The sequence below is a fragment of the Lynx canadensis genome, chromosome B1 (assembly GCF_007474595.2).
Source record: "Lynx canadensis isolate LIC74 chromosome B1, mLynCan4.pri.v2, whole genome shotgun sequence".
In the NCBI taxonomy this organism is placed as follows: Eukaryota; Metazoa; Chordata; class Mammalia; order Carnivora; family Felidae; genus Lynx; species Lynx canadensis.
In genome coordinates, this window is record NC_044306.2 from 135447140 (window position 1) to 135460120 (window position 12981).

Genomic DNA, 12981 nt, shown 5'->3' on the forward strand with positions numbered 1-12981 from the left:
ATGTTTCAATTGGAATAACATTTTATTTCACAAGAACCCATACCATTGCTCTGTGCTGACAGCTCAGAGCCTGCTTGGGATTCTCTCCCTTCTCTCTTTCCACACCTCCACCTCCTCCCTGCCCCCCACAATGAATAAATAAATATTAAAACAAAAATAACCCATGCCATTTAACTGAAGGAATGAAGAACCAAAAAAAAAAAAAAAGCAAAATCTCTAGCTTTTAGGCAATGATTCTAAATTTATGTGGACCCTCAATTCACTGTTGTAGACAAAAGGCAGTCCCTTAATTCATTGTTTCAAACAGAAAGAGTCTGTCATATGCAGCACAAGATACTTTAATACCCAGTAACAATCTTTACACTGACTATATGAAAATTGTATTTTAAAAAGAATTTAAGCAAAGGGGCGCCTGGGTGTCTCAGTTGGTTGAGCCTCTGACTTTGGCTCAGGTCATGATCTCACTGTTTGTGGGTTCAAGCCCCTCATTGGGCTCACTGCTGTCTGTGTGGAGCCTGCTTTGGATCCTCTGTCCCCCCCCCTCTCTGCCCCTCCGCTGTTCATGCTCTCTCTCAAAAACAAACATTAAAAATATACATATTCATTAAAAAAAAAGAAAAAAAGAGCTTGAGCAAAAAAGGCCTCTAACACAAAAGGCCTCACACATAATTCTAAATAAGCTATATAGTCAAGCCATTAGCAATGGACTCTAATTAAAGTTGGAATTTAGAATTGCTCTGGACTCAGTTTATAGCTTCATGTATCTCTCTAATATGCCAAGTTTAATTTTTGTCATGGGTAGAGTGGGATTAATTATCAAGATCACTGAGAAACCAGTGATTGATTTTGCATTGCAACGCACAACATAAAAAAAAATATTGAAAGACAGGAAATGGTATATTCTGCTACTAAATTCAATGCTTTATCATGTTTTCAACTTAAAAGAAGTTGTAACTAAGTAAGGATATGGTTAAAGAAATCAAGGCATTATCGAAACAGTTGCAAAAGATGTATTTTTTCCTTAAAGCATAATGACACAGAACTGCATAGACTAGATGAGAAATATTTTTCCTTTTCCCTAACTCTTTCCTACAAAAATTATTATGCTATTTCCCAGCCATACATGCGTATGAATAGCAAATGTGTAAATGGAACTAAAATAAAATACTTAGTATTTGATTGATATTAAGTCTGCCCCATGAGATTTGGTTAGTCACTGATTCCTTGACACATACCTCCAGTAACTTTATAAAGAGGAGAACAGACAACACTTTCTGTATCTGATGCAGTAACGCCTTACTTATCCCAGAGCCACTTCCATGGCAACTTCTACTACAGAACACAACTAAGGACTTGGACTCAAACCAAAAGTCTCCTGAGCACCTAAAATAGATGTCACCGTGTCTATGCGCTTTGGTCTGTGCACTTTCCTCATAAGAGAATCTCTTGAGCCCTCAAATAAAGTTCTTGCTTCTCATTCCTTCTATGATTTTTTTATAAACTTTTTTTTCTGGTTTTCTTATGCATAGCACAAAAGAAATAATAATTATAAAGATGTGGATAAGGTTGCAGGGAGTTGTTAGAAGAATGCAAACTGTCCACACCCATAAGAAGTCACATTTCCATATGGATGCTGGTCACAGGAGGAAAAAAAGTCCTATAAAAATAATACAATTAAAATAAAGCATAGTGATCATGTGACCTTTTGACAAAAGGAGTAAAAGCCGTGCATACCACAGAATAGGCCCCCAATGTATCATTACGTTTAGAAAAATTCTACAATGTGTATCCATGATGAAAAGGTTGGGCAATTCAGAAAACACTAAATTGAATTTAGTTCCCTCCAGAGAGATATCAAAATATATACTGGACCTCAGAAAGTTAACTATCCAAAAATGGCTAAATTCTTTCTAAAACCTCTGCAGTTTTCAGTGGCAAACTTGCAAGCTTTACTTTTTGGAAAGTTGACAAATGTAGAACTCCTTAATTGTCTCATGACTTGTTTATTGGCCAGCAGCAAATATTATATATTAACTAGCCAGGCCTCCGGAGAAAGAGTGACATTTCAGATGACAGTGGTTCCTTTCTGTCCACTCCATGGCCACTTTGGGCTCTTCCCCTCTGCTCTGAGAGCCTCCATAGCTCAGTGATTTGAGATACTGGAAATATTGTCACTTTAAGATGGATGAACTTAACAAAGATAAACCTCATTAAAAAAAAAAAGAAGCTTGCCAGAATTTTTAAAAATAAATGGAAGTGAAGGGAAGGAAGGGTTAAAATGAACAATTAAACATAGAAGTAATTTTTTTTAATGTTTATTTTTGAGAGGGAGACACAGAGCGCAAGGGGGGAGGGGCAGAGAGAGAGGGAGACACAGAATCTGAAGCAGGCTCCAGGCTCTGAGCTGTCAGCATAGAGCCTGTGGTGGGGCTCGAACCCAGGAACCATGAGATCATGACCTGAGCCAAAGCCGGAAGCTCAACGGACTGAGCCACCCAGGCACCCCAAATATAGAAGTAGGTTAAAGGTAAAACCCTAATTCAAAATTGTGTGTTTCGCAGGTCAGATCCACCAAGCTGTAATGAGGTCAGTGAGCCTCAACCAAGTCAGTTCAAGTGCCTGGAGCTGCTCTGACTTGGCTCTATGCTGTTTCTATACTTGAAGTCGAAGATGAATTAACCTGTCCCTCCCCTTCAATCAAGAGCATTCTGTACATTCCGTAATCTTAAAGCCTATCTTTTTTTTTTTAATCTGACATGAATAACAAAACATAAAACCACCCATGACAAGATGCAACGAAGGACAAAGCTAAACTAAGCTTCAAAATAAAATAACAACAATCATTAGGTTCCTGAAAACAAAACAAAACCAAATCCTAGTAGCTTCAAATATCAACAGCCACAAAACAATACAGCCAAGAAACTAAAGTATTTTAAAGTGTGTGTTTTCTCTCAGAATAGAGGCGAGGTGGGGGGAAAAGTCAAATGACCACACAATACTTGTGCCCGAAACAAATAAACCCTGAAGGAGATTTCAATGAGTAAAAAACAGTACCTTATAAGTAACTGGTCTTGTCTACTCACAGCTGTTTCCAGTGCCGACTCTTGTTTAACTGTCTACTGCGTTCAGTTTAAAGTTAATTCTGTTGGCAAAAAAGTACAGAGCTTGTCTGGAAAATGCTGTTTGGACATAAACCATTCCTTTCAAAGCTGTAGTAGCTATATTTAAGTTTTCTTGTAGAGGGGGATATAAACCTTTCCTGTAGCTGATTTTCTTCCTCCTCCCGCCCATCAGACTTAGTCAGTGTCCTCCTATCCCATATATTGAAGAAAGAGAGGGGAGGAAAGAAAAAAAAAAAAAAAAAAAGAGACCGGGAAATATACCTTAAATAATGTAGTAGTTGAGCATTTGAAAAAAAAAAAAAAAAAAAAAAAAAAAAAAAGGAGAATTAAGAACCATAGAAAGCACACCAGGATCTTAAATATAATTTAGCCCAATGCCCTCATTTTATAGATGAGGAAACTGATACCCAGAGAAAATATGATTTCTATCAGGTCATTCACGTAGCTAACTAATGCCACAGCTAAGAATAGTTACCAGGTTTCCTAACCCCAATTCAATGCTCTTTCTACTACTCTAGTGTACCTGAAGGGAAATGGTTTACCTTTTTCCTGTGTATCCTTGGATAATACCCACATGAGTTGGCAGGGAACAATAACACAATTACAATGTGAGAACCATCTGTTCTCAGAGAAAACATTTTATTCCACTTTAAAATCCTTAATACTGAAAGTTTCTCTACAATGCCCAGTTTCTTTCTATACTTAGAAAATAATCTTATCCTTTGTTGATTTTTTAAATAATATTTTTATGTTTCAGGAATTGCCAGTTTTCAAGGGATATTAACATCCCTTAGTCCTTATAGAGGACCGTAAAGGCTGGTGCTGACAGGTGTTAGTCTTTAATATTTCTACCCAGTATCAGTGATATTGAACTAGAAACACATTACTATTACCACAGATCCTATTTCCAACTTGTCAACATTTTTTTTTACCATACATACAAGTTTATTCTTGTTATTACTGGTTATATATTTTGTTAAATAAAAGAGAAGCAGCATAATAATTTTTATTTGGTGTGTTTCAAGTAACATTCCTTTCTTATATATAAAGAAATTATTTTTCTCTAATTGAAGAATGATATTCTTATTATCATAATTTTTAAACATTTTTCTTTCTAAAATGTACTCATTCATTCATTCACTCACTTATTTAACAAATACTAATTGAACATTTATAAACCTACCTCATCCTTCTCTTAAAGAATATAGTAACTGACAAGAAATAACTTTAAAAAAATGTTTATTTATTTTTGAGAGAGGGAGACACAGAGTGCGAGCAGGGGAGGGGCCAAGAGAGAGAGAGACATGGAATCTGAAGCAGACTCTAGGCTCTGAGCTGTCAGCACAGAGCCCTCTGTGGCGCTCCAAACCACAAACCGTGAGATCATGACCTAACCTGAAGTTGGATGCTTAACCAACTGAGCCATCCAGGCACCCCAACAAGCAATAACTTTTTTAGATAAGTGCCTAATTGTCAAAAAAAATGAAAGAGTTTAGTCACGAAGTAAGGCCAATTTTCTGTAACAACCTTTTCATCCATTCTCACATCATAAGCATGTGCCCAAAGTTTATTTACATTCTCTCCATTGAGTTGCCCACTCTCAACAGCATCCGTCTTAGGGTCAGATAAGTCAAAATATGAAATGACCCAGATTGAAATTGCTCTGGTTACTATTAATCTTTGTATTTGATCTGACTCCTTAAAATGCTAAAAGCAAATCTACATTACATGCTACAATTTAAAGACACAATTAGCAAATGCTCAGACCATTCAAAATCCATTTTCAAATTGAGATGCATTGTTCTTTAGTTCAGAAATTCACTTTGGTTTTGATATTTCCCATCTACTTTTAAAATGATATTGTACCTACTCTTGCCCTGGTCTTTAGAAGAAAATAGTGTAATTGTGACTAAAGAATTAGAAAAGGATATTTTTAAAAATACAGTTTGGTTTTTGAAACATATTTTCCAAAATGTTGAGTAATTAATAGGTACTGTATCAATTTTCCAACCATGATAAGTAAGCAACTGATTCAAAACACATAAACGTTGGGAAGGTAATCTGGTAAACCATACTTTGTACTTTTTGACACAATGGCAGTATCCTATTTTCCTTCCATTCTCAGTTAATTTGGTCTAGCTGAGCTCTGTGCAAATGTAAATCCCAAAGACATTAACATCTACATTTATATACAACACTAATATGTCAAATATGATTAGAGTCTGACACTAATACATATTACTTGGGTTTATTAAAAGTATTCCCTAATTTTCTTTTACTTCTTAAACTTGACTTTTAATTTGAACATTTTGCCCTTTGTCTGTTAGAAGGAAAGGAAGGAAATCTGAGTAATCCCCAAAAGAGAGGGAGGCTGCGAGGGGAGACACAGAGACTTAGATGCAATGAGTCAGGGTGATTCAAGGTTGTTGACTGCACTCAGGAAGGAAGGTGTAAAGAGAAGTCACATACAAGCAGGTTGTTTGGAACAGAAGTGGGCTGAGCCACAGACAATAGATTATAGGTATTAAATGTAAGAACCAAAGTCTCTCAAAATAGGTTGAGCAAAGAGGGAACTAGCAATTTGGGTGACCAGTGCCAGCAACAGGAAATTGGTCCTCGAACTGACTTTGTAATTCATGACATGGTTTGTTTCTACCCATTGGAAGGGAAGCATGTGCTGTCAATATGTGAATTCGACACAATCTAAAATAACATGGTGACATAAAACCATTTAAAAAAATTTGTCCCTCTATATTTAGGTCCCTTGGACATACTCCAGGTTGCCGTACTCTGGGCATGCTCTGGACTTTAGAATCCTAGCATTGTTTAGTGGGGACTAGTTATTGTGTTATGGGGCCTGGATATGTGGAGTTGAATTTCAATGATGGAAGAAGTACTTAAGACAGAGGTGAAACTCAGGGCAGACTATATTAACACAGGCAAGGCAGTTGGAATTCACTAACTCTTGATCTCTCAGTTTCAGGTTTACAGTAATACTAGAGGAAGGCTTTTACTAAGGAATCCCAGAGACCTCTTTCGTGGTAGCAGTGCAGGGAAGTGACTGCATGAACAGCTACTAGATTATAATGTTCTATGCTTGGGAGGAGATATCATACATGGATGTTTTTAATAGTCCCAGGGAACCATGCACAGAAAAAATCTCCAGCATCAACTTTCTTCAGTTCAAGCTCATGCTCATTTTGTTGCCCTTCTCTCAAAATCCATTCTCCTCACAGCAGCCAGGGTAATTATTCCCCTCCCCCCCCCCGTTATACCATCTGATGCTTTCCATAATTCCTCTGCTTCACACCTTCCAGTGGTTTCCCATTATCTCATTTCATGCCCTCTAATAGTTTCCAATCATTCCCCTGCTTCATCCCTGCAATGGTTTTCCATTGCCCACGGTGTGAATTCAAATGCCTAACGATGACTTCCTAAGTCTCACATAATTTCACTCCTGTTTATCTTTCCTACTGTTTTCCTAACCTGCTGTTCCATCTGTCTAGAATGTTTTCTCCTCATAACTTCGCAGGACTACCAGTTTATCAGAACTCAAGACTCATCTCAAATGCTACCTTCCCGGAAAAAAGATTCCCTGACCACTCTAGTTAATTACCCTCCTCCCCACCTTACATCCACACACTCTCTACCCCATTTTTCTATTTAATTCTTCTTCACAGCACTTGCCACTATCTGAAATTATCACAGGTTCTTTTTCTTTTTAATTTCTTCAACCATTTAAATATATTTACTGTATCTCCTCTAGAATGAGCTTTCTAAGATCAGAAATATGTTGGAAGTTATAAGATCAGAAACATAATATTTAGGCTTTTAAAACCACATCATCCCCAGTATTCAGAACTGTGTCTACTATAGAATATGTATTGACCAATATTTCTTGAATGAATGAATTATATTTGTTGCCTGGGTTACCACTCTTCAGTCAACAAAAATCTAACATAAGTCCATAAGCATGAAGGCAAAGACTAATCTACTTCTACAATTGACATAACTCTGAGAGTTCCCTGTGGCTCAGCAGCTAGGCATCACAGGACATAAGGAAAGGGCCCCTCTGGTGGGCTCTAGGAAGCTGTATCAATACAAGGTGCCTCTAAGCCCTTGAAGTTTGTTAACACAAGGGCCAGAGTTATACCCTTGAGCTTCTAGAAGGTCCTAAGAGCTTCCGGACATCTCCTTCATTTCCTGAACTCGGTCGTCGTTGCCCTTATTGAAATAGCAGATATCCTAAAGCCAATTTTATCCTTTCCAGGTGGTTTCAAGAAACTGCTCCCAGCTGCCAACTCTTCAGAAGCAGAAGCTAAATCCTTGCATTCACGGCATATGTTTTCTAAATGAAAAAAAAAAAAAAAGGGACAGACTAAATAATTTTAGAGAAGTGAGCTCACAGATAATTTAATCTTCCATTTCACTTCTCTTCCACACTGATTCAGAGCTCTCCAGCGAGCTGTAAATTAGATTTCCTCTCCTGTCTCATGTCCTACTGCTTCCTAATTACCTGTTCTAGTGAGTCAGCCTCTCTGGATCCTGTGGCTCAGACACACTGTGGCTTAGCATACTTTGGGTCCAGCCACATCAGAAAGGTGGCTGTGTGATGACAGGCAAAGAGAGGGTGATTCTTCGGAAGAAAATGACTTTTCCCAGACACACTGCAGCTGTCCTCCCAAAACACCAAGGTAGAAAAAAATTTCTTGCCTGAACACTGTTACAGCTCGATAGCAAACAACATCACTTAAAATCATTGTTGAAAAAAGTGCCCTTTTCCTCCAGTGCAGATTGCATATTAAGCTAAGTACCTAGGTGGCATTTATTTAGTCAGTGAATCAAAGCTACAAATATTTAATGATTGTGTTCTATGGACAAGGTTCCGTGCTAGGTAATGAAGTTTGTGTAATTATTCTTTTGCGATATTATGGGATAATATTTATTTATATAGAATACAAATTTCTCCAGGATAATAAGCTAGCATTTCTTCTTTCCTCCACTCTTTTCTTCCTTTGTTTCCTTCCTTCAATCTATTGAAAGCCATATTTACTGAGTCCATATAGTGTGCTGTGTTTGGATATAAAGGAAAAGACAAAATCCTATGTCAGGAAGCTTACCCTCTGGAGGTGAGAGAAGTTTGCAGACTACTGGGGAGATCAGCATAACATTATAGGACAGCACATCAAAGCAGCATGGAATCAAGATGGGAAGTGGGCAAAGAAGGCTTTTTTTTTTTTTTTTTTTTGAGAAGATGAAACCAGGGCACATTCTGAATGCAGGAGAGGAGAGGATTAACATTCCAGGCAGGAGATAGGGCACACTTGGGTCACTTTAAGTATTTCTGTAGAGCTGGAATGCAGAATGAAAGACATAAACTAATAGATGAAATATGCAGAAGGAAATATAGGCAAAAGCCAGGGTCAAAAATTTGGTTTTTATCCTGAAGGCAATGGATAGCTACTGAAAATTTTTAAACAGGGGATACTTTGTTTTAAGAATGCTAAGTGGAGAAAGAATTTAGGAACAGGTGGTCTGAAGGACTACTTAACAGGTTGTTTCTTTATTCAAGTAAGACATTGTGATGGTCTAAAACTAGGCAGTAGGTACAGAGAGACACCAAAGAGAGGCATCAAAAGATATTTACATTTCCCACAGGTAGGAAGATGTGAGAAAGCTGAAATCATTTCCAAAATGTCTGTAAAATCATTACAGAAAAACATATCCAGTATTAGAACTGCATGAAGATGTAGTAAGTTCGCATTATTTAAGTAAGTTCTTTCCATTTACAGTTGAGGAAATGGAAGCATAATACTAGAAAGAATGATAGCAACATTTGAACTCATGTCCATTTGACTATAAAACCCATATTCTCCCTCTACACTAAATTGCCTGGCCCTTTAAGGGGACCATAAATTTTAGACATCTTCTTAAATTTAGACTTAAAGAAGTTGTTTGGAATATAATTTGGGAGTATCTTAAGAGATTCCTTAGGCAAGACTGTTTAGGTTTTCCAGGCATAAGCGTGTTGAGATCCAACATACAAACAATTTGTGTTGTTCCTATGGAACAACCCATTTAGCTACCCTGCAAAGCACAAATCCTTCATCAAATTCTTCTTGATAATCTAATTTTCTGTAAGCCTGGAAGATTTATTCACACTCTGTACTAAGACAGACAGTTGAAACCAAAATGAAAGTGGATTTGTCAGATACTCTTGTTCAATCAAGTCAAATATTGCATCTTGAGTAGAATGGTGTTTGAAAGATAAATCAGTTACAATGAATCTAGGAAGGCAAAAGGCACAACTCTTAAGACAATGAAAACAGGAAGGGGCAGACATAGCTCAAACAGGTGAAAATGCTGAGATTTTCCTTAAAGCTGGGGTAGGAAAGCTCCTTCCCTAGCATATTTTACACCCACTAGGGGTAGGATAACCATATCCAAATCTTGACTCTGAGAGTAAAAGGAGACAGTTAATAATTACGATGTGCTAGTAGATAAATAAAAGCCGAGACATTTTATATACACCACCCTACCTAGTGGTTGGCATTAAACCTGACCTTCAGGATGACAGTATCAAGAATGAGGTCATAGGTTTTAGAGTAACTGGCCCCTCAAGTGAAGCAAAACAAGAAAAGTCAAGAATTCTTACACAACCCGGACAAGGTTTTCAACAGATATACAAAGGCCAGATCAACTGAACCATTTGAGATATATTAATTAATTTAGTTCCATAGTTTGGTAGAAAATGATATATAAAAATGAAAAAAATGACACTTCATTATAAAAGAGTCACAGATAACAGGTATACTGTGTTTAGTCTCCTGTGTAAGGTATCCACATAAATATTTTCCATAAAATCTCAATATGTTGGTATAGATGGATGCTCTTAGATATTTTCATTATTTAAAAATAAGCACACACTTTATTTTTCAATGTATTAACCATCAGTGAGTTAATATTACTAAACACCAAACTGAATCAAATCTTGATCCACTCTCTTGCTTCACTCCTGAATTCTTTTCAGAGTTGAGGAATTCCTTCCTTACATGGCAAACTTCCTTCTTAGGCTAGACAGAGGGAAAGATAGGCATAGCATGGGAAGTAAACATTCCCAGGGCAGACAGGAGGTATCAGCCACAATTAATTAAGATTACAACCTTGGTTTTGTCACCAATAGCTGTATGATCTTGGACAAGACATTCAACTCCACTGAGGCTTGGTTTTCTCCTATATAAAATAGAGGATTAGGAAGATTATCTTGGAGTTTCTTTGGGATATGAAATTTGACTGTTCCCTGAGATAATTATCTCCCATATGTTCGAAATGTGCTTAATATTTATTTATCTGTGAGGTTTGGGAAGATATATGTTGCATCAAAATAGCCAGTTATTAATGAAACAATTGTATTGGTAATAATAATAATTGTTTTTTTAAGACTCCAAAGTATATAAACATGGGCAGTGGGTAGACACTTGACTTTTTAGTGTATAATAGGAGGACTATTAAAATTTCCTTAGGAGAAAAGTCATCAGATATAAAATTCCAAGTCACATTATGCTTAGTAATTTTTAAATGTTAAGATTATTGGGGCTCCCCAAACACACAAGGATCAAGCTTTCTGAATTTATAGAAAAACAGATTTCTCCTAGAAGTATAAAGTGGCTTTCCTGCACTGTCATTTTTCACAAGGAAAGAATGAATCCATATTTACTGGACAAGACTGTTGGAAATGAATAGACGAGGCACCTCCTTGGTCTGTAATCTTTGACAAGTTCTTATATACACAAGCGTGGTTCAGAAAATAATGAAAACAAATGGCCCATCAATCCTCTGCTGTTGGACCTCAAACTTTAACCAAGTAAAGGGAAGTCAGACTTTTCCTCATATTACTTTATTTTTCAATGCAGAAGTAATATTCTTCTTTATATAAAAAAACTCACATACTATAAAGAAGTATATGATGTAAAATTTAAGATTCCTACCCTCTTAATCATCTCCAATACTATTCTTAAGGATTAACCACTACCAACAATTCACTCTGCATCTGTCCAGATCATCTCTCTCTCCACATACATGTATATTTGCACACATACATATGCATGTATATCTACAAATTTGGTCTTGAAAACATTGTCTTCCTTTACTCCAATATTTGGCACAGTTATTAAATTTGTTAATCTTTAGGCACAAGCAAACAAGCATAATAATAAATGTGCCTTCTTTCCCGTCATAAAATCTCTCTCTTCCATCCTTAAACCCTTGGACTTATCTGTACAATTTATCGAGTGGCTAAGAGAAAAGTGCAACGATATCATACTGGAAGTCAAGACACTTAGCAAGATGAGTACCTAACAAATGCTTACTGATTTGAATGAATGGATGAATCACACCAAAGACTGTAATTTCATCAGTGTGGAAGAAGCTACCAGGAAATAATCACCTGTGAATTGACATTCCTAGTATCCATTCCTCTTTGTATCAAGTGTCAAGAATTGCTTCTCTGAATGTCTTTTAGTCATTGCTTTTGTGGGAGTATGTGTCTGTTTCCAACCTGAGTACTGTATTTTTCATTATCATTATATGACCACTAAGCCAAAAAAGTCTGACTTGGATAGACACCCCCCCGCTCCTTCATCATAAACTGGATTCTTCAGCATCTCCATCATTTTCATTAACACTTTATTGGGTCTATTAACATCGGTTTTCTTGTTGAATGTACACTATCTGAGATAAAGAAATGCCAGTGCATTTTTCATAGCCCTTCTCGAAACACACACACACACACAAACAAACAAACAAACAAAACAAACAACCCCATTACCCTAGCCAGCCTTTCACCAGCAGGTATTGAACTGGGAAGATAATTACTGGCAGTTTTAGTTTATCCAGAAAAATCATTTTCTTTTTAGACATTTTAGTCAATATATTCTTTATGTTTTCTTCCTGGAAATTACATAGGATAGTTCCTTGGTCTTGCAATGAACTTCAACTATGATTTTTTTCTTCACAAAGAATCTATCATCATCTATTTTAGTACTATCTTCCTATGAGAGAATGTGTATTTCAATCACAGGAAGAGGTGTCACTGGAATTTGTTGTGGAATGTTAGTGTTTCTACTCCTCAAACTTCATTTGTTATTGGCAAGTAGATGAAATTTAAAGCTATAGGAACAGATTAGACCACCAGAAAAGAGAGTGCAGTTAGAAAAGATGAATAAGGAATAGGATCTGTGTTCTCCAGTGAAATGTAAGGTAGAGGAGTAGTGTGTGTATAGATTATAAATATGGGAGTGAAACATACATGCATTCGGATATGCTGTTCAGTGAACAACTTTGGAGATGCCTGTTTTCACTTGGATGGATGCAGTAACAGAAATAATTGTGTAAATATGGAAGGGCTATAATAAAGGTATGCGTCATCATTACATTTTTGTAACTTTGTATTTTGGCATAATTTCAAATTTACAGAAAGATTATAAGAATACCACAAATAAAACCCATATACCCTCTACCTAGATTTACCAATTTCCACCTATTAATCTATGTATATGTATATATTTTTTTCTGAATCACGAAGGGTAAGTTGGAAACAATGTATACCTTTATCAGTACACAGTGTTTTCTTTCTTTCTTTCTTTCTTTCTTTCTTTCTTTCTTTCTTTCTTTCTTTCTAACTGTTTATTCATTCTTGAGAGATATAGAGAGATAGAGAGAGCCTGAATGGGAGAGGGGCAGAGAGAGAGACACACAAATAATTTGAAGCATGTTCCAAGCTCTGAGCTGTCAGCACAAAGCCCAACACAAGGCTCAAACCCACAAACTGTGAGATCATGACCTGAGCCAAAGGCGGATG

General features: G+C 36.6%; 1 protein-coding gene across 3 annotated transcripts in view; it reads right to left on the reverse strand.

Annotated features, from left to right (window-relative positions):
* ARHGAP24 (Rho GTPase activating protein 24) overlaps window positions 1–12981 on the reverse strand; it is a 511574-nt gene that overhangs the window by 209784 nt on the left and 288809 nt on the right. Inside the window, exon 2 of one of the 3 annotated variants that reach the window (XM_030313513.1) lies at window positions 3055–3142. The exons of 1 other annotated variant lie outside the window; for it this stretch is intronic. The gene's annotated coding sequence lies outside the window, so the exon portion shown is untranslated. Of the gene's footprint in view, window positions 1–3054; window positions 3325–12981 lie in introns of those variants that run through there. One more of the 3 variants, XM_030313512.2, reaches the window with a different exon arrangement.